The sequence below is a fragment of the Brassica oleracea genome, chromosome C4, assembly GCF_000695525.1.
Source record: "Brassica oleracea var. oleracea cultivar TO1000 chromosome C4, BOL, whole genome shotgun sequence".
NCBI lineage: Eukaryota > Viridiplantae > Streptophyta > Magnoliopsida > Brassicales > Brassicaceae > Brassica > Brassica oleracea.
Window position 1 is genome coordinate 10,079,911 of NC_027751.1, and position 24,401 is coordinate 10,104,311.

At 36.5% G+C, this 24,401-nt stretch overlaps 1 pseudogene; it reads right to left on the reverse strand.

Annotated features, from left to right (window-relative positions):
* Positions 1–9,692: 9,692 nt before the first annotated feature.
* On the reverse strand, positions 9,693–11,159 carry LOC106336825 (annotated as a pseudogene).
* Positions 11,160–24,401: the final 13,242 nt, after the last annotated feature.

Genomic DNA, 24,401 nt, shown 5'->3' on the forward strand with positions numbered 1-24,401 from the left:
AGGAGTGATGTTGCGGAGCAGATGGATCCTGCAGATTCCATGGTGAGATAAGGGATAAACATCCTCCAGCGCTGAAGCAATGGAGTTAGCCCTGTCTGATACAAAAACAAGATCCGAAGCGTCCAGGATCATCTGGCTCAAACCTCTAAAGAACCATTTCCAAGAGGCGCCATTTTCTGCGTCGACCACTGCAAAGGCCAGAGGATATAGATGATAATCCCCATCTTGAGCACAAGCTGCCAATAAAGTCCCATTGAATTTTCCCTTCAGAAATGTACCATCTACTGCAATAACTTTCCTCATCAATGAGAATCCCCTTATCGATGGACCAAAAGCCACAAATGCATACTTGAACTTTCCAGCAGCATCCACTTGTTGATAAGTTAACTTACCAGGGTTTGTCTATGTGACTTTGTACAACCACCTAGACAAATTGTAATAGCTGTCTTCAGGAGTCCCTCTAACCAAAAACTGAGCTTCTTCTTTCACTCTCCAAGCTTGTTTGTAATTGATGTGAACGCCATGCAGAATCCTGACCTGCTCAATGATCTGTTTCGGTTTGAGACCTTCCTTCTTTTCTCCATAATTACTGCAAATCAAATAACCCAACAACTTTGCAGCTGCTTGTCTGTGGTTGGCATTCCTGTGTGTTGTATCGCATGTATGCTCATGAACATACTTTTTAACAACGAAAAAGTCTGAAAGAGGTAGCTTAGTAGCACGCATTCTCCACGTGCAATTGTCATCAACACAACTCCATAACACTCTTGACTTGTTAGAAGAGACAGTCTTGTACTCAAACTTCCACTCTAAAGCCCATTTCTTCATCCTCAACATAAACTCTCCCTTGGTCTTAAAATATCTATTTACCTTAATATCACCAGGTCCTCTTGTTGTTGGTGAAAGTCCAATATGGAGAGGACTAAAATCAGGAAGAGAATTCAGAGGAACTGTAGAAACACCTTCATAAAGAAGACACTGCAAAATCAAGATGTTCTGGAAGGATTAGTACTTGGTTAGGAAGCCTATCCTGAACAGTCTAAGAAAGAAGAAAATCATACAAACACAAACAGAAAAAAAGGAAATTAGAGACGATGTACCTGTTTTTCTCTCTTCACAGTAGAACAAAACACTGGAGTGGCATTCAATGGAACATGAGAAGCAAATGTATCACTAGTTTGTCTGTTACAGCTTGCTGGATCAGTATGAACCTGCAAAGGTCAAGTATTTTGGAATGCTTAGTACTTGATTAGGAAGCCTATCCTGAACAGTCTAAAATATCATACTAACACAAACAACTCAAAAACAAAAATAGAAACGATGTACCTGTATTTCTCTCTGGACAGTAGAAACAGGCGAAGCAAATGTATCACTAGTTTGTCTGTTACAGCTTGCTGGATCAGTATGAACCTGCAAAGGTCAAGTATTTTGGAATGCTTAGTACTTGATTAGGAAGCCTATCCTGAACAGTCTAAAATATCATACTAACACAAACAACTCAAAAACAAAAATAGAAACGATGTACCTGTATTTCTCTCTGGACAGTAGAAACAGGCGAAGCAAATGTATCAGAAGCTTGATTGTTACAGCTAGCTGAATCATCATTAACCTGCAAAAATCAAGTCGTTCTGAAAGGCTTAATACGTGATTTGGAAAGGTATCTTGAATAATTTAGTTGAAAAAATCATACAAACCTTAACACACAACCGACAGGTTCCATCAAATGATCTACTCTTCCCAATAAAGCTTCTGAGATGGCGAGTGTTTGCAACGGAGATGGGAGGGAAACCTTCAACAGTGCTTTTGATGTCAAACGACATCCCATAACTCAAACCAATCATTCCTCTTTAAAATCTTTAGAGGCAATCTTCATCAAATCTTCAAATTGAAGATCTTCTTCTATTGAAATGAAAGATGCATTCCTGTTCAAATCGACATGAAACTCCCACTGGAATGCATCTTTTGACCTCCATTGTCCACAGACGCAAAGAACTTCCATAGTGCTACAAAACAAAATCAATCATAAAATTCTCACATAGTCAATGAAGAACCAAAGACTGAAACTTGTAAGCGAAATCTCCAATTCTAGTTGTTTTGATACAACGAAATAATTTGATTCCTTTGGAGCCAAAGTGAATCTTAGCAGCATTTCCTTTAATACCTTTACGGCGGATGGCAGCGGATTCCTCTGATTACCGCAGCAACGGATCTGAGTGACGGCGGAGATGATGACGCCGACTCGCCGAGGATGAACGATGCCGACGCTGGAGAAGTGGAGATGATGACGGAAGAAATGATCGACTCCGATCCGAGAAGCCGCAGCAACGGAGCTGAGTGACGGCGGAGATGATGACGCCGACTCGCCGAGGATGAACGACGCCGACGCTGGAGAAGTGGAGATGATGACGGAAGAAATGATCGACTCCGATCCGAGAAGCCGCAGCAACGGAGCTGAGTGACGGCGGAGATGATGACGCCGACTCGCCGAGGATGAACGACGCCGACGCTGGAGAAGTGGAGATGATGACGGAAGAAATGATCGACTCCGATCCGAGAAGCCGCAGCAACGGAGCTGAGTGACGGCGGAGATGATGACGCCGACTCGCCGAGGATGAACGACGCCGACGCTGGAGAAGTGGAGATGATGACGGAAGAAATGATCGACTCCGATCCGAGAAGCCGCAGCAACGGAGCTGAGTGACGGCGGAGATGATGACGCCGACTCGCCGAGGATGAACGACGCCGACGCTGGAGAAGTGGAGATGATGACGGAAGAAATGATCGACTCCGATCCGAGAAGCCGCAGCAACGGAGCTGAGTGACGGCGGAGATGATGACGCCGACTCGCCGAGGATGAACGACGCTGGAGAAGTGGAGATGATGACGGAAGAGATGATCGACTCCGATCTGAGAAGCCGTCGCCGCGTGAGAGAGATGAAGATCTCCGAGTTTTCAGAAAAAAAATGTAATTAGATAATAAAAGAAGGGGTTCTATGATAAATGAACCTTTTAATGAAACCTAGTTTTGTGATTTTGGGTCTTGAGTGCTATTTTGAGACAGAAACTTGGATTGGTGTCATTTTGGGCATTTTCTCTTAAATTAATTTAGCCTGCTAACAAATATATGTTTTTTTATTTATTTTCTTTGATTTTATTTTGACTTTAGTTTAGCCGGCTAATAAATATTAAATCATATAGTTAATATGTAAATTAGCACGGTTAAAATGTGATTTTTTATCTTTACGTAAATTAGCATGGCTATATTCCAATTTATCCTTATATTTTGCATATTAACTAATGTTTTAAGTTAAAATTACCGGCTATTGGATCTGTTGATGATTATGTTAATTAGTAAATGGATAATATTTAAAATATAGTTATGTATGATTGAACCAGTGACTAACCGATTTATATAAAATGTATGAAGTATAGATTGTTGGATTTAAATAGAATGGTTATATTTCGATTTGTTCAGTTAACAAACCAGTTATCCAGTTATTTTGAATGGTTGTTGGTTATTTAAATTAGTGGTCGACTAACATATATAATGATCCGGTCATTGTTATTGTTAGTTGGATTTTTCAATCAATAGTCGGTTGTCATTATAGATTTAGACCCAAAAATTAGTATTGTATCCTATAAACTAAATAGTGTATATTAATTATCCGGATATTATTATTGTTAGTTGTGTTTTTCGAAGAGTACCCGGTTATCATTATAGCAAAAAAAACAAGTGAAATATTTTAACCGGTTATTCCACATAATTACATCACTACAGAAAACTTGTTATTTTACAAAATTTCATCATTAAACTCTAAACACACAAAATTTTACAATAAACTCGAACACATAAAGTGCATTTCTTGGAGAGTCCATACTTTTTGCATACATTTTCTATAATAATCCAACCACGAACTGTTGTTCTAGTCGCATGGTCAGGTTCAGTACCAGCCCCATCAATATATGGTTCACTATTCTGCAACAAAACAAAAACTTCACGCACTATCAAGTAATTCCTTAAAATAAGTGAGCTCATGAGAGATGAAGAAAATAAGCAATGGTGTGTATTCTAAAGATAGCACATACTAGTACTTGATAGTTTTGCAACCCTTGGTGATTTGGTGTCCCATCTCATCAACGATCCGATCTACCTTGTCTGATTCTTTCTTATTCTTGTCGTCTGAGAAATTGAAAAAATAATTAAAGTCAAAAGACTTAGAGATCATCGAAAATGATGAAACTTTAAAGAGCAAAGCAAAAAATTAGAGGTGTGAAATATCAAACTAAGTCCCACATTGGAGAATTAGACAAAGACTGTCTAATATATAAACAGATATCCAACTCTAATTAAATACGAGGCCTTTTGGGAAAGAAACCAAAAGTAAATCCATGTGAGCTTGTTTATTAGGCCCAAAGTGGATAATATCGTACTAATCGGACAATATAGAGTTGGATACGGGATTTAACCATCCCAATAATTGGTATCAGAGCCAGGTTGACGAGAAATCTGCAAGAAGACCGAAATACCCTTCAAGAGATGAATGGTATCTTATGAGTTAGGAATGAGAGGTGTGTGGCAGAGATCAAGTCAGAAGATCCTGGAAGTTCAGTTGTGGGACACGAGATAAGTGTGGTCCTTAGTTTGAGGGGGAGAATATGAGATATCAAACTAAGTCTCACATTAGAGATTTAGACAAAGAGTGTCTAATATATAAAGAGATATCCAACTCTAATTAGTACGAGGCCTTTTGGGAAGGAAACCAAAAGTAAATCCATGCGGGCTTGTCTCTTAGGCCCAAAGTGGACAATATCATACTAATCGGACAATATAGAGTTGGACATGGATTTACTTTTGGTTTCCTGCCCAAAAGGCCTCGTACTGATTAGAGTTAGATATCTCTTTATATATTAGACACTCTTTGTCTAATTCTCCGATGTGTTACTTAGTTCGATATCTCACATTCTCCCCCAAAGTGGACAATATCGTACTAATCGGACAATATAGAATTGGACACAAAATTTAACCATCCCAACAAAAGGAAGCAACATAATATATGGAATGCGACGAGACTTACGAGTGGACAACAAAAACATGAGTCACTATAACAAGAGGAAACACAGACAGAGGATCAGAAACAACAGAAGCAGAATGGACTTCCTCGACGGTAACGCCAGCTCCAGCGAAAAAAAGTTATTACAAGAAGAAGAGCTATTCTTCTGAAGGTACTGGTATGAATCCATCTCTCAGATTCCTTCGTTTTATCCAACAAAAACATATAAGTGACAAGAAATTTTTTTCAAAAAAAAACAGAGGAGGAGGAGGAGAAAATAAGGTTATTTATTGAATATCTGAAAACATAAGCTTATCCATTAATTATGAATTTCTCTCTGACTCTCTTTGTACTTCTAAGAAACAGCACTAGGTAAAATCATGAAAGACATCGATGGAAAAAAGTGGAGGAGTGGGAGAGAAAGCTTAGGCAAATCAGGGAAGAAAGGAAAGTGAGGCGGAGGAGTGAGAGAACAAAGAAAATGAATTAGAAATGAAAATAAAGTAAATGAGAAAGAAAAAAAATGGTTTAATAGGTTTGGTTTAGGTTCTCGTATAGGTAACAGTGCCATTATAAAAAATCAAAAATGAAAGTTCCATATCTGTAAATTATGATGTTATATGTGTATATAGACTGCAAATTTTCTAACTATTAATACGTATGGGACATGACACAACCGCATGAAGTGTATTCCGATGTAGAGAATATGTAGTATTGTCACTGACTTATAACTGCGTCACTAGCTTGCAATGTGTAATGTAGTAGATGGATTTCATCCTTCCACAAGGTCCATCAAATAGGAGACTCAATCTGATAAGCCGGCTCAAGACGCCAGATCAAGTCTGGATCAAGTCAACGGCTCCCGACCAGGTGAGCGCTGGGAACTCAGCTCCCGCTCGTTGAAGCGCGCCAGCTTGACCCATAGAGCAAGCGACTCAGTCTACCGAGCCGGTCCCGAACGACGGCTCAATCAAGACCAGTTCGCAATCGGTGTTAACCCGACCAAGAACAGGGCCAGCCCGACGGATCGGCCCGGTCGCGAGAGGCCCATTAGGTCAAACTAGCATCTCGTTGGCTATAAAAGGAAAGGATATAAGAATGAGGAAAGGATCCGAAAATTCACACGCTCACTTGGCAGCTAGAATTAGGGTTTTACTCTTTTGTATTATCGCCGACTTGTACTTTCTCGGCCTATTTTCCAATCAAATTTCCTTATTTGTAAAATTATCGTTCACCGATTAATAAAACGCCTTTGAACTATCCCAGACAAGTTTCGTCTCTCTTTACTCGTTTCGACCAAACTTGGTTCAAACATGTAAGATGAACAATATCAGACAATACTGATGTAGAAAAGCCTTTCGCCTTTCCATTATCAGCAAACTCGACAGCTTCCGGTGTATGAAGGGTGTGTTGCAGTTTAATGGCCGCAGTTTGTTTTAGTTTGTAGTTGTTTTCTTATTTCTTCATGGTTGGGTCTGCGCTGTCGATACGTCAATGTTATTGTGTATTTCTCCTTTCACATTGTGAATATTTGTGGTAACAATGTCTTATATATGTGCGGTGTCGTCTATGGGTTGGTGCTTCTCGGCTGATATCATTTCTTCCTCAATTTAATTTTTCTCAGCCGGTTTTAATACTTCTTTGATCGTCTCATGCTGCCTTAGATCATCTCCAAAAGACACTTTATAACTTCAAATATGAAGTTTTTTGTTCTCTAAAAAAAATTTTCAAAACTTCAAATTTGAAATTTTGAGAAGTGAAACTCTATATTTGAAGTTTCACTAATCAAAACTTCAAATTTGAAGTTTCATATTTTATTTTCATTATGGTTCCTCCAATTACACATCACATTTATGATTTATAAATATTTTTTTTGTTTATTATTTTAATCCTTATAAAATAATATCTCATAAATATTTTAAGTTTTGTTTACAAAATTTAATTTTACACATAAAATTAAATAAAACTTTAAAATAAGGTTTAAAATATTTAAAACTAGATTTAGATAACAAAAATATACAAAAGAAACTTAACAAATTAAAAAAAAAAGCTTTTAAAAATTACATGAAGACATAAATATTACACAAATTTGAATATTACAACAATACTAATAGTTATGTAAGTTTGATCCGAAACCTTCAAAATTTCCAAATATTATCCATTTTTTTGTGTAACTGGAGATGGTTGTTGTTGTTGTTGTTGTTGTTGTTGTTGTTGTTGATGATGATGTCTTTTCGTACAATTCTTTCTTGTTCATATTGAATATATTCACGAGAAGTAATATCATCGATAAAAATTAGTCTTTTAGCAATATTTTATGTTTCTCTTTTACTTTTTATTTTATTTTGATCCAATGTATTTACAAGTATTAATATCACCCGATTTCAACAATTTTTATCTCTAATCTACAAATTAAAAATGAGGAGAGCTATTTTTACTTCGAAATGCACTAGTAGATCATATATGCATTACGAAAATCACTTTATGGAATAATATGGTATTTTGCTTGAAGCTTAATATTAATTAATTTATTTTGTTTAAAATTTTATATTTTAATATAATATTTTATTAATTAATATTGTTGTAATATGTTTATATATGTACTAGTTATTTACAAAGGTTTTATGAATTTAAATTAGTTATGACAAATATAAGGACCATGTTATAAACACACAAATAGTTTTGAAGTTGAGTTTGAAGTTTTGCTTTTGGAGAAGAACACTTTTAAACTTAAAATATAGAGTTTTGAAAACTTCAAAATAGAGTTCCTTTTTGAAGATGCTCTTATTCGTAAACACTCTCGTTTCATAAACTGATATAATTTAGTTTCATTTAACCAAGTTAAATAATTATGAAACTTGGTTTAGACGTATTAAATAGTACCACACTGCTGCCACTGTATGTTAAGCGTAAATCCTATAATTCCACTAAATGTTTGTTTTGATTGTTCCCCAGTTACTTATACATTGCACCATAGTTTACTTGTGGAGCCTAACTAACAACCCTTGATTTCACCGCCAGAAGCATAACCAATACCTTAATAGGCCTTTAAGCATCTATTGTACACCCATGTAGATTGAAGCACCCTGAAACATAGAGAACTGCATTGTTGCTACGCTTGAACTGCATTGCTCGAGATCTCCCGCTGTAAAGTGTTCCTATTGTATATATTCAGCAACTCAGAGTTCATTTCGTTTATTGAGTTTGATTAAATAGTTTGATGGGGTACACCTATCCATCAGTATTGTATTAAGAGCCTCAGTTATTTAGACCAACGTTGTCAGCTCCTTGAACCAGATAGAGACAGAGGAATTAGAAAGCTTGAAGTGATGGTAGCTCCTTGTGCGTCAAAACCTACTCATTACATACATCAATCTTTCCCTGTGTTCGAAGGTGTTCATGTGTGATGTCCGTTTACGGAACCTTGAATGAGTGTTGACTGTTTGCAAAAGTGAAATGAAGAGGAGGGCGACGGTTATGACTGCTAACAGTGGAAAACGTTAACGGAGTATGAGGAGAGAAGGAGATGGGAGATTTCCATTTTGGAGTTTGGGTTTGGCAGGGAAGCAGCTATATTTCAGAGTACATTCATATACATAGGAGTAGATTTCCAGAGTAACAATGGAGGAGGGGTGGAGAATTGAGTGAGAAGTAGTGGGAGATATATATGAGCAAAAGAACGTTAATGACTATCTTAATTACTTGGACTAAATGTTGATTTTATGCATTACAGATGCGATTTTTGGGAAGCCGAATGATTTAGGTTAAGCTTTAAGACGGCGACAATGTAATAAGGTCGACTTTGTTGAGTAACACAAAAGAAATAGTTTTTCTGACTAAATTAGATGGCGTACGTTGATTTCACATTTATAAGAGAGTTGTCAAAGTAATGATGAGAGCAGGAGAAGATAAGAGATTCTACTTTATAATATAAGAAAATTTTCATCTTGTTGAAAGTTTTCAACATATGTAATTGAATTTACGTAAGTATGAGACCTATTCTACTCAAAGCTGCTAAAACAAGATAAACCCTGAGTGGTAGATCATGATAAATACAATAAAAGGTATGAGATTAAAAGAGCATGACCAAGTTCTTGTGAAATTCACTTTCCAACTAGAGGTCATTAACTCAATTAGAAAATAACTTTGTCATTATATTAGGGGTCTCCCGTTTGAATGACTGTTGTGACAAAACTAATATTACATGCTGTGGTTTTGGGTTTGAGAATATTAAAAAATTCACCCTAAACCTCTTGGTATTCAAGAAAACAAAAATTCACTTTTCAAGCAACCATATATTGGATCTCGAAAGAACGCAGTGACAGTAAGAACCAGAAACCTCAAAAGAGTTAGCAAACATCATTCATAATCATATTAGCAATCGACTGAAGTCATTAAAAAAAAGCTATCAGAAACTGAGTCGTTGGATAATTGCTTCAAGAATTCCAAGCCAGTTGAATATCAGTGTTAACAAAAAATAACTCAATTTTGATCTTTAAAAAAAACATTTGGATCTGTTTTTGTAAAATATTCCAAATTTTGTTTATTAAATATATTAAATATTAAACTTCAGAAAAAAGAAAAAAGTAAACAAAACTAAATCATGTAGAAATTATGAAGAGGATGTATTCATCACCACCGTAAAAATTCTTAAGTTCTGAGAAAAGGGTATAGCTCATATCTTACATCACAATTCGTACCCAAAACTCTCGCTCCTTGTTTAATTGTAACCATTCTTGAAAAGCTTTGTGATACTCCATGCCAAACAACTTTTACAATCTATTGTTAGTTGACATTGCACCGTTGCATACAATTTATTTTTTCCGAGCTTCTTTTCCCCTGCCGCGTACAATAGGATGCGACCCTTGGTGATTTTCTTCACTTTAAGTGTTAAGCTCAGAGAAAAAATCAACTGCCCTCTTGGCGAACAATTTTGCATCCCCTCTCACGTTATTTGGGTTGTACATAGAAAACATATTATCGTAATTAGTCCTGATTGGGAGTTCTTCATAGATCGAATTAATATAGAAAAAACATTGGTCACACCCTATAATTCCCCCTTTGTTCTTTGGACATCTGTTACGAAATTGCAATATACAACCATAAGTACAAATTTTAAATGATGATTTAATATTTTAATGAAACATTTCTTCTCCTAATTTTTTGTATAATAAATGATTATTTTGATTCTTAGGAGAAATGTTAAAAATAAGGATTTAAAGAAACCACACATGTATAAATAATTTGCAGCCTTTATTAACATATATATTTGCATTTAATAGAAACATTGTCAATATAATCCGGTTTCTACACAACATTTATGATAAATTGTGATGTTCATGTAACTAGGGTTGAGAAGCATCTGTGTATCCAGAAATTTCAGGATACTCGGATCCCTTAGAGCCATGTTTTGACTATCCATATATCGATCCATGATTTTTTTGATATCCAGGTATTCAATATCAATCTAAATATTAAGATAGCAGTGGATATTAATATTTGGAAACCAATCCGAGATTCTATTACAAGGTTCCGACCTTCTGAGAATATCTAGATATTAAGAGTGGATCCGGAGTGAATCTCAGATCTAACCCCATATGTTTAATAATTCTCCCATCTCTATCTATAACAAATGTCAAACTTTTTCAGTTAATATTTTTATTTAACTCTAATCTGAGTTTTGGTTCATGTAGTCCTTTCTCTTTTTGCACAATGATAAGGTTTTACAACACTGCAAAAACTTAATTCTATATTTAAATGTATGACGGCTCATTACCCCTGCGACTGCGATGTCAATGCATGTACGGCATTTAGACCCGTAAGAGTCACCACGACACTGGAGAGTTACAGTGACAGAATCGGGAGTCGATGTTCCGATAGTTGTGTGTGAGATGTCCGAGCATAAGCATTAGTACAAACGAGATGGAAGGCATAGTTGAGGTTGTCTTCGTACTTACTTCCTGAGTTATATTTCCCTTGATTAATGACACATTTGTGATTGAGATACTCATTGGTAAGATTCAGTGAGGAAACACTATGTATGATAAGGAATTGCATGGCTAAAATTGGAAAAGAAAATCATTTGGATAGATAATATCAAAATGTCATTGTTTTAGATTTTTATTCTTTTTCAGTAAAGGGTGATTTTGATAAATGAATTGTTGAAATTGGCATATTTATATAGGAGACTCAAAGCTTTTAATTGATTGGCTCATTGGACAGAAGAGAAAAGAGTGCATATTTTCGGCGGCGAAAAGGGCGGAACATAGAAAAAGTCTAAATTCAAAATGTTTTACTAAGTTTAAACTAGTAAAAATAAAATCAAACTGATACCAAAGTTTTCATGTACCACTATGAACTAAATGAGCTTTGCAATACGTTCTAATTTTGTAAGTAGTATAAGAATTTGCAAGAGGACCTTAGCTTTTTAATTTAAAAGCTGACCTTAAATCTAATTAAAATTTGCTAAAATTATATGATGTAGCAGAATCTTCTAAGGTTTGAGAATATTTTTCTCAGTGCTTTATCAAAAGTTCTTTAGGATTTGAAAATACTTTTTCCCTTGCTATAAAGCTTGTATAAAATATCTTTCTTATTAAATCATCATAAAATTTTCTCCTACAACTTTAAACTTGAATGCCTATTTATATTAGATCACTAATCTTAGAATATCATAATCTAATTTAATATAGGAAAACCATTAAAATTTTAAAGAAATAAAAGTAATTATCCTATTAATAAATAATAATAATATTTAGAATATATCCAAATATTCTCTCTGCATCATTATATCTGGACTTAGTGGTTGTGTACCTTTGGCACATGCCAAGAACTGGACATTAAATCTTGTTTTTTTTCTCATTGAATTTATCCTCAAGAAAATTACCAATATAATCGGTTGTAGTTTAAACACAGTAGCACAACAACATAAATAGAAAATAAAGCAAAGGCTAACAATAAGCACCACAGAACCCAAACAAAAGGGGAAAGAGATCATCATAATTGTTCCTGCTCAGAGGTTAGACTATATGACTCCGAGGTACCTGATAGATGAGTAATCAGGCCGTCCCTGACGCTTCCATTCTTATGTGAGAATCCAGTCAACGGGGACCATTTCTAGCCAAGTATGATTGATGATGCTGGACCTGCAAAGCACTATCTGCAATTGCAGTAGCTATAATTAGATTGCCTTCACAGGATTCAGCGCTAGATGACATTAAATCTGTGGTTAACTTCACAAATTATATTATTTATATTTACTGCCCATTTCAAATTTGACAAATCTCCTTAAAAGAAAAGCATTTCTTAAGACTAACTTTTGTTTAGTAATTTATTTACAAGTATGCCATTTTGATTGAGGTGTCATCACCACATTCTCTTAATCCACATTTTAAATAATCTTTCATTTACTAGATATATTACATAAATTGCCACTAGTACCATTAACATGTATTATAATATGTCACAAATACCACGTAGCCAAATAGCTTCCTTGGTTGCTGTGGAGAGTGCCATATACTTCGCCTCAGTAGTCGACAAAGCTACAACTGATTGTAAATTTGACCTCCACGAAACTGTATTACCCCAAAGCTTGAAAACATAACCAGTGACTGATCGTCGTCTGTCCAAATCAGCTGAATAATCTGAATCTGAAAACCCTTCAATTGAACAAACTGAACTTTTAACAAACATTGAACTGGTTTTAGATTCACCTCTTAAATACTTAAGAATCCACTTAACTGCCTGCCAGTGATCCATTCCTGGTTTGGAGATAAATCTGCTCACAACTCCCACTGTGTGAGCTAAGTCTGGTCGGGAGCCTATCATGGCATACATTAGGCTCCCCACAGCACTCGCGTAAGGAATTCCTTCCATTCTCGCAGCTTCTTCTAATGCCTCTACCTTGGTTAGACTCTTCAATTTGAATTGAGGCGCCAATGGAGTTGTTACTGGCTTAGAATTTTCCATACCAAAACTTCTTATAACTCTCTCAATGTAGGCTTCCTGAGACAACATCAAAGTTCTTTTCTCTCTATCACGTATGATGTCCATTCTGATAATTCTTGAAGTTTTTCCTAGATCCTTCATTTCAAATTATCTGCTCAATCTGTCTTTAACTTTCTGAATCTCTGCCAAGTCTCCTGAAGCAATGAGCATATCACCCACGTATAACAGAAGATATATTTCCTTTGGAGTATTCACATTTCTCAAATACACGCATGAATCAAAACTGCTCTTGATTAACTTCTCCTTCTTCATGAAACTATCGAATCTCAAATTCCACTGGCTCTAAGACTGTTTCAACCAGTACAATGATTTCCTGAGAACACACACTTTATTCTCGTCTCCTGGTTTAACAGAACCCTCTGGCTGATCCATTAAAAAATATTTCTTCTAAGTTTCCATGCAAGAATGCGGTCTTAACATCTAGCTGCTCCAGCTCAAAGTCTTTGTTAACCACAATTGATAGCATTAACCGAATTGAAACATGCTTAACAACTGGCGAGAAAACCTCATTGTAATCAATACCTTCTCTCTGTGAATATCATTTTGCAACGAGTCTTCTTTTGTATCTTCTATCTTCAACACCTGGAATCCCTGTTTTGTATTGGAAAATCCACTTGCAACACACTGTCTTCTGATCCTTAGGCCTCTCAATCAGATCCCAAGTGTGATTTCTTTCAAGTGAGTCCATTTCATCGTCCGCTGAACTTTTCCAGTGCTTCCAATCTTTGCTCCTCTTAGCTTCTTCGAAAGACTTTGGTTCTTCCTTCTCAATATCATCTGCAACAGCCAAAGCATATGCAACCAAGTTTGCATCTTTGTATCTCGACGGTGGCCTTACATTATGTCTACGAACTCGATCTTTGGCCAACAAGTAGTTATCCACTGATCATGTAGCCTCTGGTACTTCAGCAAAAACAAGTCCTTCAGTTTCTTCAACACTCTCTAATTCTTCGGATCCCTCTTGATCTCCTGAGTTTCCAGAGCCAGACGTTTCTCCATGCTCATAATCAGGACTGCTAGATCCACGAATCAGACTCGGACTGAATGAAATTTTCTTTCCATTTTTCTTTTACTTTCTGAAGCTTCTGAGTTCTTTCCTTGATCAGTAACTTGTTGAACTAAAGTATCTTTGTAGACTTCATATTCTTTGAACACAATGTTCCTGCTCGTAGTACACTTAAGGTCTTCTAGAATCCAGACTCTGTATCCTTTAACACCAAAAGGATAATCCAAGAATACCCCTTTACCTGCTCTCGGACTTGTCTTTTCTTGAACAACATGAACATAAGCCGTGCAACCAAATCTTCTTAAGTGTGATAAATCAGGCCTATTGCCTGACCAAACTTCCTCTGGTAGTTTGAAGTTTAAGGTTGAATTCGGTGTCCTGTTTATCAGATACACTGCTGTAGAAGTAGCTTCTACCCAAAACTCTTGTCCCAAACTAGTTTCTGCAAGCATACTTCTTACCTTGCCTGGTGCGGTTTATACGTTCTGAAACCCCATTCTGTTGAGGAATGTAAGTACAAGTTCAGTGTCTCTTGATTCCAGATTTCCTACATACATCATCAAACTGAATGTTGCAATATTGCAATCCATTGTCAGTCTTTAAACACTTGATCTTTTTCTCTGTGTAGCTTTCATTTGCTTCTTTCCACTCTTTGAACTTAGAGAATGCTTCATATTTAGTTCTTATGACATAAACCCACACTTTCTTCGAGAAATCATCAATGAAACTTATGAAATATTTGCAACTTCCAAGACTTTCTGGAGTTGTTGGAGAACCCCAAAGATCTGAATGAACATACTTTAGGATGACTTTTGTAGTATGCTTAGCCGTAGGAAAACTTTGCTTATGTGGCTTTCTCTAGCTTTTCAACTTCAGACTTTGGAATAAATTCTTCCTTTACAAGCAACTCCATATTCTTTGAGCTCCTATGTCCCAACCGTGAATGCCATATTGAAGTCTTCGAATCAGTAGATTCACTGATATTCGCTTCGCCTCGTGACACAGTTCCTTGTAGATAATAAATACCATTCTCAGACTTGCATGTTATCACTTTATGTTCATCTTTGTAGAATGTTATTGTGATATCTCCACCTTGAAATTTGCAACCTGATTTCTCTAACATTCCATAGGGAATTAAGTTTCTACTCATGTCTGGCATATAACGAACATCTTTTAGAATAACCACTGAACCATCTTCATTTGTTATTCTAATTTTGCCAATGCCTTTAACTTCGCATTGTGTGTTATTTGCCATGAGTACTTTACTTCCATCTCCTTCTTGTAGATCAAATAAGACGTCTTTATCTGGTGTTATATGAAATGTACAGCCTGAATCTAGAACCCACTCGTTTCTTGAATCATGTATACTCGCAGCTAGAACTAGTGGTTGCTTGATTTCAGTTGTTGTATTCACTTCTTGTTCACCATTGCTTCTTTGTCCTATGTTTGGACAGTCACGTTTCCAGTGGCCTTCTTTGCCACAAGAGAAACATGTGCCTTTCTTTGTCTTGTGTGATCTACCTCTGGACTTAGATCGATCACCACAACTATTTGATCTGTTATACTTCTTGTTGTTAATATTGTCAGACCGCTTAGATGATTTTTCCTCTTGATTCAACATATGACCCTTCAGAAGAAGATTTTTTTTTGTTTAATAAACATTTTTGTCTGAGCTCTGCCTCTTTTGAATATGCAGAGGTACCAACTTCAGAGACAGTAAGAGTATCTCTTCCAGTTCCATATTGAAGAGTGTGGACCAGTGGCTCATATGCAGCAGAGAGACCAGAAAGCAACTGTATAACCTGATCCTCGTCTGTAACGATAACCTTCAGACTCACAAGATCTGCTATTAGCTTTAAGAACACGTCCGCATTCTCTTCAATTGACTTGTCTTCTTCCATTTTGAAACAGGAGAACTGCTTCTTCAGATAGATCATGTTTGGAAGAGACTAGCTTATCCAAAGACTTCCACATGCCTAGAGCAATCTTCTCGTGCATGACCTTCCTCAAGATGGAGTCGCTCAAGCAGGTACCAAGTAAGCTTCTCACTCTTAAGTCCTTTTCGAACTTCTTTTGACCAATCACAGGTTTCTCACCTTCTTCTTGTTTTTTCAGAGGTAGAGTAAACCGTGAAACCTTCAATAACAACCGCAAGAAGACCTTGGATCTCGAGCTGTCCCATCATCTTGAACTTCCACATACTGAAGTCTCCTTTTCCATCAAACTTCTCCATCTCAAATCTCCCGAGAGTAGGTTCCATCTTGAACCGTAGAGACCTTGAGATTCACTGCACCAACAGAAACAACCACAACAACACAAGCAAGACTTCCTCAAACCACAACGATCGCAGCACGCAATCACAGATAAGAGCTCTCTCTTTCTCTTTTATCAAATCTGATCGAACTCTTAGCCTTAGCACCCAACCTTGTGCTCTGATAACACTTGTAGAGTTTTAGAAAGATTCATATCAGGTTTAGTTTTCTTATTTGAGTGACTGAAGTTGATTGAATATGGTTTCAGGTTCGAGATCAAGATCAAGATCAAAAGCAAGCAATCGACACAACACTTTATTCACCCGGTGTTCGCTGATCTACTCACTGGGGAGGGAATCAGTATCCGTCAACTGCTTCACTATCAGTATCGATCAAGTTTACAAGCTCACAACAATGGCTATTTCAACCGAAACAGTGAAATTACAAGAGAAGTTAGCGAGCTTATCGTTTTCTCTAAAAAACCGGAAAGTCACCGTCGGGATGGTCCGATCTGACCGTTTACCGCTTTCGCAACTCCGTCGAGCTTCACACTCACTATCTCAAGCTAAGTCGTCTTCTCTCTTTCTCTCTAGATCTTATTTCTTGACCGTCTTCTCCGCGTGATAATGAAGCCTAGATCCGAAAGTTTGTTATAACAAAATTCCCCACTTGCTCTCCTGAAACGCACCGTTTCACTTAGCAAATATATTCCCCTTTTGAATTTGGGCTGAGACTTGAATTGCTCTTCTTCTTGCAGATTCCAGACGGGCCAAGATTGAAACCGTAACGATGATGGGCCAAAAGAGACGAGGCCCATTCGGAGTCTGGCTGAATTATAATTCACAGTTTGCGCTAAAACAATATATCGTACATCTATTTGTAAAAAAAGAAAGAAAGATAGAACTAAAATAGTGAGCCATGTTAGAACTTGTACCGGACTATTAGACTAAATTGTCAAAAAGAAATGAACGACAAAATAACATTCTCAGAAACTAAAGCTTTAACTTAAACTAGCTTTCAACCCACAAAACCGTGTGGGTGTTTATTTTCACTTTATAAACATATACATCTGTTTTTACATTATTATTGGTATATATTTTTCATTAATTATTCATATATTTAATTTTTTATATAATTTTTAGATACAATATTTTTATAGTTTGCATGTTTGTCTATTCAATTAATTGTTTCGAACTATTACATGTAATTGTGACTTATATATTTATCCTATTTGATTTGCTCACTAATATATACAAAGTTCAAAAAAAAATTGAAAATAAAATATTACCTGTAATTTTTAGTTAAAATTATAAGTAATATAAATAAATATTTTATTATTTAGTAATTTTATTTGAATTTATGAACATATTAAAATATTCATCTACACTAATATTTGAACATTATTACTATTGAATATTAAATGAAAAAACACTGATATATTTTTTTAATATGTTAAATTGAAAAATGTTCATGATATAATCTACATACAAACTCATGGTGAGATGAAACTATTTTCTAGTAACTACAGCTGGTGGACTCCATCAATTTAAGTTTAGTGAAATTTTTAAATCTACGACCAATATAGTTGCGGGCAAATAATATACCGTAATTTGAGTTTAGTATTTTTTTGAATTGTATTATTTAATATTGGAATAGATTTTTCCTTGATATTATGATAATTGTTTTCCAATAATGTTACAATAACAACAAATATTGTTGCTGTTAAATGATTATACCCGTATTTGATGTTTTATTATTTTGAATACAGCCAACTTCATCTTCTCCAAATGATTTCTGTGTTTCAGTATATAAAAAGTAAAGATCATTTAATACAAAGATAACAATAACTCAAATAAGGCTAACACAAGTGCAACAATAAATTCAAAAGCATCGTAACTCAAATATCACTCGAGCATATTTACTAAAAATAAAACGCTGTTAGTGACGAGTTAGTTTGGTCAAGCATTGTCATAGAAGTTATGGCCATGAGATACGTTTATCTGTATATGGTTAAATATAGTACACGATTAAGTATTTAATAAAAACGACAGAGACACATGAAATAAGACTATCATAAGTTTTTTTTTTACTAATGTATACCCTGTTGACATAACTTAAGCTTAGTGTTATCTTGTTATTATCCTAATGAGATTAGGATTTGAATATCTTGGTTTGTAGTTATCTAGTTAAGTTTATCCTAATGAGTTTAGGAAACTATGAGTTGTTATATAAGGAGCTATCATGATGTGATAGAACTTAACGTGTTGAGAGCTTTTAGTTTTTGAGACTTTCTAAAGGCAATAAAGAATTCTTGAGTTTGAGATTATTGAGTTTGATTGTTGAGCTACGTTCATATCTTTGGTTTCAATAAATGGAATCAGAGCATTAATATTGAAATAAAAAACGTTCGAGAAGAGAAGATAAACATGGCGGATCTGTCGATAACTCCTTTCAAATCTAAAGAGAATGGTTCCTCGGCAATCAAATGTCCGATGCTCACCACCACCAACTACACGGTTTGGAGTATGCGTATGAACGTTCTACTCAAAGTGCATAAGGTTTGGGAAGCAATCGATCCAGGTGGTGATGATGGAGACAAAAGCGATATGGCTCGAGCTTTCTTGTTTCAATCTATCCCTGAAAGTTTGGTTCTTCAAGTTGTTTGGTTCTTCAAGTTGGTACTTTAGCAACAGCAAAGGAAGTTTGGGATGCGATTAAAGCAAGGAATGTAGGAGCTGATAGGGTCCGAGAGGCAAGGTTACAGACGCTTATGGATGAGTTCAATAGGATGAAGATGAAGGACACAGAAACCATAGATGAGTTCTCTGGTAAAATTTCTGAGATATCCTCCAAATCAGCAGCATTAGGCGAGATTCTTGATGAACCGAAGCTGGTTAAAAAATTCCTCAGCAGTCTTCCAAAGAGGAAATACATACATATTGTAGCTGCGCTTGAGCAAGTGCTTGACCTCAACACTACAGGCTTTGAGGATATTGTGGGAAGGTTAAAGGCTTATGAAGAACGAGTTCAGGATGATGATCAACAAGATGATCAAGGGAAGCTTCTATATACTAATACTGATCCTAAAGGACAACAAGAAGGTTATGGCAGAGGAAGAGGCCAAGGTGGTCGCTATAACAACAGAGGACGTGGAAGAGGACGATATAACGGTCGAACTAACTGGAGACAAGCAGGTGATTGGACGCAAGGGAGAGATGCATCCAGAGTTGTTTGCTTCCGCTGTGATAAAACAGGGCATTACGTCTATGACTGTCCTGAACGAGTACTTAAGCTGCAGGAAGCACAGGAAACTGAGAATGACAGCACACATGAGGCTGAAGATCTGATTGTTCATGAGCTGATCTATCTTAACGAAGAAAAGGTAGTACCAAGTAGGTTTGAGACCCAATCTGGTGCGGATAATATTTGGTACCTAGACAATGGAGCTAGCAATCATATGACCGGGAATCGAGAATATTTCACAAGTCTGGATGAGTCTATTACTGGAAAGGTGCGCTTTGGAGATGACTCAAGGATTGACATCAGAGGCAAGGGGTCGATTTTGTTCATTACTAGAGACAGAAAGCGGAAGGTCTTGGCCGATGTGTATCATATACCAGAACTGAAGAGTAACATAATCAGTCTTGGTCAAGCAACAGAGTCTGGCTGTGAAGTTAAGATGAGAGATGAGTACCTAACACTCCGTGATCGAGAGGGAAACGTGTTACTTAAATCAGTAAGATCAAAAAATCGTTTATACAAGGTCACAATGGAGGTTGAAGGAACAGAGTGCCTCCAACTTGAGAAGGTAAGTGACTCGGCTCTATGGCACGGAAGGCTTGGGCACATTGGTGTGGATGTTATGAAGGTAATGATAAACAAGGAGATGATCACTGGTATACCAAAGATAAGTGTAGAGAAAGAAACGTGTGCCTCCTGTCTTATGGGAAAGCAAACAAGAGCGTCTTTTCCTAAAGTTAGCCCCTACCGTGCCACAAAAGTTCTAGAGTTACTTCATGGTGATCTATGTGGACCAATCTCACCATCAACAGCCGGAGGAAGCAAATATATTTTTGTTTTGATTGATGATCATTCAAGATACATGTGGTCAATTTTGCTGAGTGAAAAAAGTGAGGCTCTTGAGCACTTCAAGAAGTTCAAGCAACTCGTTGAAAGAGAAACCGGAGCTACCATTCAAATATTACGTACTGACAGAGGTGGAGAGTTCATGTCTCGAGAGTTCAAAGAGTTTTGTGACACGCATGGGATTAAACGACATATGACCGCGCCATATTCTCCACAACAGAATGGCGTAGCTGAGAGACGCAACAGGACATTAATGGAGATGACCAGAAGTATCATGAAAGCTATGAATGTGCCACACTACTTATGGGGAGAAGCTGTGAGACACTCCACCTACCTGATCAATAGGGTCGCTACTCGAACGCTGAAGGATCAATGTCCATATGAGTGTCTCAAGAAGAAGAAGCCTAACATGGGGCACCTACGTATATTTGGCTGTGTATGTTATGCTAAACGTGACACTCATCTCCTTAAGAAGCTGGATGATAGGTCTAGAGAGCTAGTACATCTCGGGGTTGAACCAGGCACAAAGGCATACAGGTTATATGATCCAAGGAGTCGCAAGATAGTAGTCAGTCGCGATGTTGTTTTTGATGAAAGCAAGGTTTGGAGTTGGGATAAAATTGAGAAGAAATCTTCTGGAGTAACGTGTGAGATCACGTTACCAACTCATAAAGAGGTAACAGTCGCTGAATCTGAGACTGGAGATAGTGAAGCTGAACAAGATGAAGAAGATAGTGACAGTGGGGATGAGGAGAGCGATAGCCCAATACCTAGAAGATCAACAAGAGTTATCACACGGCCGGGTTACTTGGATGATTACGTCCTAAAAATAGAAGTGGACGAGACTGAGAGACTTCTATTACTCATCAATGAGGAACCATGGGACTGGAACGAGGCGAAGCATGAGAAAGTTTGGAGAGAATCTTGTGAAGATGAGATAGCTTCTATAAAGAAGAACAAGACATGGACACTGGTTGAGCTTCCTGCTGGATGTAAAGCTATTGGATTGAAGTGGGTCTTTAAAGTAAAGCGCAATGTGGATGGAAGTATAAGTAAGTACAAAGCAAGACTTGTAGCTAAAGGCTACGTACAACGTCATGGTATTGACTACGAAGAAGTGTTTGCCCCTGTCGCAAGGATAGAGACTGTCCGAGTTATCATTGCATTGGCGGCATCCAATGGATGGGAAGTTCACCATCTAGATGTGAAGACAGCATTCTTGCATGGAGATTTGGCTGAAGAAGTATATGTGTCTCAACCTGATGGTTTCAAGAAAAGAGGAAGCGAAGATAAGGTGTACAAGCTTCATAAAGCTCTCTACTTCATAAAGCTCTCTATGGTCTAAAACAAGCTCCAAGAGCTTGGAACACAAGCTCATCAAACTGAAGTCAATTCTTAAAGAGTTAAACTTCAGTAAGTGTTCTAAGGAACCATCGCTTTTCAAGAAAAGAACGAATGGGCGTGAGTTGTTAGTTGCTGTTTACGTAGATGATCTTTTGGTAACTGGATCTTGCGTGGAGATCATACGAGAGTTTAAAACAGAGATGGCGGCAAAATTTGAAATGACTGATCTTGGCAAGCTTACCTACTACTTAGGGATCGAAGTGATCCAGTCTGAGCTTGGCATTGTTTTGAAGCAAGAACGATATGCGTTAAAGATCTTAGAAGAGGCAGGGATGAATGAGTGTAATGCAGTCCAAATCCCGATGGACTCAGGCGTAAAACTATCTAAGGCAGAAGAAGAAAAAGACGTCAACGAGACAGAGTTTAGGAAGAACGTTGGGTGTCTTAGGTATTTGATTCATACACGTCCTGATCTTGCCTACAGTGTAGGGGTTCTGAGCAGATATATGCATAATCCTAAGGTCTCACACTCACTAGCGTTAAAGCAAGTGCTGAGATACGTTCGAGGAAGTTGTTCTCTTGGTTTGTTTTATAGAAAAGAGAACAAGAAATGGCTTATAGGATACAGTGATAGCAGCTACAATGTGGATCCTAATGATGGAAGAAGCACAACCGGCTTTATCTTCTACTTTAACGAGTGCCCTGTTTCCTGGTGTTCAATGAAGCAAGAGATCGTGGCTCTGTCTTCTTGCGAGGCTGAGTTCATGGCTGCGACGGAGGCAGCAAAGCAAGCTATTTGGCTTCAAGAGCTTCTAGGAGAGATTGTGGACGAGTCTAACAAAGCTATGATATTGATTGACAACAAATCCGCTATAGCCTTGACTAAGAATCCTGTGTTTCATGGTAGGAGCAAGCATATACATAAACGGTTCCATTTTATTAGAGAGTGTGTAGAGGATGGGCTGGTGACCGTGAAACATGTAGCTGGTAAGGAGCAGAAGGCTGATATCTTGACTAAGGCACTTGGGAGATGCAAGTTCAAAGAGATGAGAGGCTTCATTGGCGTTGAAGAAGTAAAGGAAGAACACATCACAAGCTTAAGGGGGAGAATGTTGACATAACTTAAGTTTGAAGTTATCTTGTTGTTATCCTAATGAAATTAGGATTTGAATATCTTGGTTTGTAGTTATCTAGTTAAGTTTATTCTAATGAGTTTAGGAAACTATGAGTTGTTATATAAGGAGCTATCATGATGTGATAGAACTTAACGTGTTGAGAGCTTTTAGTTTTTGAGACTTTCTAAAGACAATAAAGAATTCTTGAGTTTGAGATTATTGAGTTTGATTGTTGAGCTACGTTCATATCTTTGGTTTCAATATACCCTTAGTAACAGAAAATGTATGGTCATTTATAATAAATCTGGTCTATGAGACACATGTCATTGATTTTTTATATAGTAAAGCGAAATCATCACGATTAATAAAAGATGAGTTGGTAATGTGAGATTTTAGGAGAAGTACTAGGTGATTTTATTTTAAGATTTTAGCAGGCACAACAGTAGCTGTTTCGATAGCAGTATCCGCATAAGTAGTTATAGATCTAATTCAAAAAAAAAAAAAATTCAAAAAAGTAGTTATAGATCTGTATTAGCGGGAGGACCAGAGGTTGGAATACTGAATACTAGGGAGTGTTCTTGCAGCTGGTATATTATTAGAGACTAGTATACCTCCAGTGCTAATGCACGTGTCAATTTACTGTTTCAAAAATTATTTTTATCATAAATTCCAATGAAAATAAATTATTATTTTAAAATATTAAATGAACATTGGCACATGATATTAGACTGCTTGCATATTTGTAGTATTTTTCAAAAAGTACATAAGAAATTATACACCAAAATATATATAAAATAATTTCTTTGATCCATTAAAAAAAAATTTTAATGGATCAAAGAAATAATTTCTTTGATCCATTAACTTTAGACAATGATTTCTTACAGAATTATAAATACTTGATTTAACTTAATATAAAGTTGGATTTAATGAATCTATAAATTTACTAGTATTTTAGCTAGTTACCTAATTTTTAATTTTAAAAACACACAATTAAACAAAATAAACCTCAGTTGCTTATTTTGATAGTTTGTTAAATTTTTAAGATTAAAATTACAAATTTAGTTTAGTTTGAACCACAAATTTTGTGTTCAGGTCTCCATGTAGTTGATTGTCTTTATAAGGAGTAATTCAAACAAACATGAAAATTGTCGCCCTAGAGAAGGGTTTGTGTAAACATTTTGGCTTCGTGAAAGAACTCTGATGTAGAGTAATCTACCAATAAGGATGTGATCAAAAGATATATAATGTAAAAACAAAAAACAAAAACATTTTCCAAACTTGCGCACTATTAGTTTTGCATAGGTACGTGTACGTATTGTATTATTGACACATGTATCCTGTTCCCTAGCAAGTTACAGCATATACTTATTTTTTATATAGAGTTGTAATTACATGGTAGCTCGGTAAAGAGGACGATACCATAAGACTTAAGTCCCATTGACCCAGGAATTAAGTAATGATTGTCATACCATAGAGTGGGACCTGATTGCATCAGAATCAGATGAATGGACATGATCAGTGGAAATAACTAATTGAATCT